Below are 3,093 nucleotides of genomic sequence, written 5' to 3' on the forward strand. Positions count from 1 at the left end.
CCCAATGGAAAGTGGCATTAGATCCCTTTTTGGTCAACAGTTGAGTTTTGGCCCAGATTTGGTGAGGCTTTGTGACTGAAGGAGGCCAATCTAACAGTTGACCTTTTGCGACCTTTGAAGTTTTTCCACTATTTGAGGCACTTTTCAGTGGAGGATTTTGATTAATCTCACAGTGTAGCATCTCCTGGTATTGCGGAACACAACCCCATTAGCGGCTAAGGACTGTCATATAGCTAACCTGAAGTACCTGTAGGAAGGTTCCTGTGTTCCACAGATACACCAGAATGGAAATGTGTTTGACCCGGCTGCTATGGCTAGGAAGCTCTGATCTGGATGTGCATGTTATAGTTGTGAAAAGCCTGATTAGACGATTAAAACAATAAGTCCCCTTCCTCCATAACCAGTTGGCAAGTGCCAGAACTCAACCCTAACATGACAACTGAGGCCTTCTATTAGGCATAGGCTGGAAGCAATGACTCTTTTTCATCAAAAGCTTAAAAGCTATCTTTTTCTGCGGCTGAGTTGGGTGCAGCAATTGAACAATAGGAACATGCACAGAAGTTTGAATAGGGTTTCCATCAATGTCAGAGACATCTGCTGTCTGGCCTCTGAACCTGCCAGGAGCCGGTTGGAGCCTCCTTGCACCATAACTCTGGCCACCATAGCGTCATCAACCCATAGAAAATGGCACTAGATCCCTTTGTGGTCAAACGTTCAGTTTTGACCCAGATTTGGTGAGGCTTTGTTACTGATCGAGGCTAATCTGACTGCTGACCTTTTGTGACCTTTGAGGTTTTTCCTCCTTTTGAGGCACTTTTCAGTAGAGAATTTTGATTCATCTCACAGTTAGCATCTCCTGGTAATGCGGAATACAACCTTGTTCTTACCGTTTCTCAGTACAAGTTTCAAATTATACGGTCTTTTCCTGCTCAATGGTCCTCCCGAGAGTTCAGCAGCCTTAATGAGCTGAGCTCTGATTTCAGCCTGTCACCAGCCCGTTAAGCCCATCATCCCCGCTGTTAGTAGTCTGTTTTCATGTCTACCTGTTACCTGCTTCTCCAGGACTCAATCTACACATTGTTTAATTATATTACAAAAAAATTGCAACATCATGTCCAGCTTGAATATCATGTTCCCTGTCTGGGCATTAAATAAGTCTGAAGGCATATAACTATTTTTATTTATGCATAAAGCCAAAAAATACAGATTTAGTTGATACTTATTCAATCTATGTTTTGCCTACACTATAAAATTGTACTGTCTATATATCAAATAATAAAACTGATCACTGAAAAAGGCATTCAATTAAGGTAAGATATGTCCAATTTGGGTGCAGTGCCAAAAGAACACTATAGGGGGAGCAATAGAGAACCAGTTTGGTGGAAACCTGAGTGCAGTTGCAGAACTATACAGTAGAGGGACCTAGTGAGTAGAGAATTGTGAACTTTCAGACTCATTTCACATAAAAAATGAGGACCTTGATAAAAAAGACAAAGTAACATCTATATGGCTAGTAGAGCTCATTGCTATATGAAACAAAGTGAGGACCAAGAAAATGTCCTCACTTCCCAAAAATGACCTCATTTTGTTGGTTAAAAACTGGTGATGGTCCTTACTCTGATGTAAGAACAAAACAAACACACACACACACACCACACACACACACACACACACACACACCACACACCAAAACACACACACACACACATTCGTGTAAGACCTACGGACCGAGTAAAAGGGACCGAGGACCGGTAGTTCTGAGCTACTTAGAAAGATAACGTTTTTATTTTCTGTCACTAGGTGTCACCGACACACAAAACACCACTTCAGATTTTGCAAAAGAATTAAATTACCAAAAAGGTATTTACCATCAGTGTTGGGGACCGAGGAGTTCAACCAACTTTTTTGACATTTTAAGTAATTAAGAAGTAAATGTACTTAAGATTTGAAAACAAAATTTTTTTTTTGTGTTTTACTGATTAATGCACTGAACAATAAACCTATGCTGTACTAAAAATGAAAGCTTGAGGTTGTGGGGCTCTGATTTATTACCCCCTGATAAATTAATAATTTTAACAAAATAATCAATTGTACTTTGAATAATGTTTATTTTAGAAACAAAGCATTTTTGTGGACATTAGCAGAGCCTAACAACTGTTGTTCCTAATCTGCAGCATGAATTCCTCTTGCACATTGCAGAATCCACATGCATGACTCTGATTGGATAATAGCTTGATGGGCCATCTGCAGGTTGTGAATGTTGCAAAGTTGAGGGTCGAAGAGGGATCACTCACTGGTTGCTGGCTCTGACTTAAGTCTGAGATGTTTTCTTAAGTAAAAATAGCCATGATTTTGCACTCAGTGTTATTCTAGGTGCATTTTGTTTAGGGTCCTTTTTAGATTTTGTGCATAATTAATATTAATTTAGTTATCATTGGTATAAAAATATTTTGTTTATATACAATAATCATTCTGTACTGTCCTAAAAAGCTTGTTTTGATTAATTTATAGAAAAAGGTTTGTGTAATAATTTTAACTGAGGATGTCATAAATTTCATCATAACAGCAATTATTATTTTTACATATTTTAAATAGCAAAGAAATCTACTGTCCAAAATGTTAAAACTCAGAGTTATGGTGCTCATTACTCATTACTATATAAAACAAATTGAGGACCAGGAAAATGTCCTCACTTCCCCAAATGACCTCACTTTGTTGGTTAAAAACTGGTGATGGTCCTCACTCTGACGCAAGAACAAACAAACAAACACACACACACACACACACACACCACACACACACACACACACACACACACACCACACACACTCCCCAATACTCAAGCATCCATACGTTCTACTGCTCTGTGGAGGAGTTGACGAGAAGTCCAGAGAAATCCCGAGCAGCTAAAACCCCTTTTGGGGGGTGGGGGTGTTTTGGGGTCAACTCCACCATGTCATGAAGGGCTACCGGAGGCGGTAGTAGATAGTAAAGTTTCACAGTACTTTGCATTGTTACTGCATGATCCGTTTGGGCTGTTCTAAAAGGTTTATAGTACCTTGCAAGACTATTTATACCTTTTTAAACATTTTC

This window comes from Fundulus heteroclitus, unplaced genomic scaffold, assembly GCF_011125445.2.
Source record: "Fundulus heteroclitus isolate FHET01 unplaced genomic scaffold, MU-UCD_Fhet_4.1 scaffold_127, whole genome shotgun sequence".
Lineage (NCBI taxonomy): Eukaryota > Metazoa > Chordata > Actinopteri > Cyprinodontiformes > Fundulidae > Fundulus > Fundulus heteroclitus.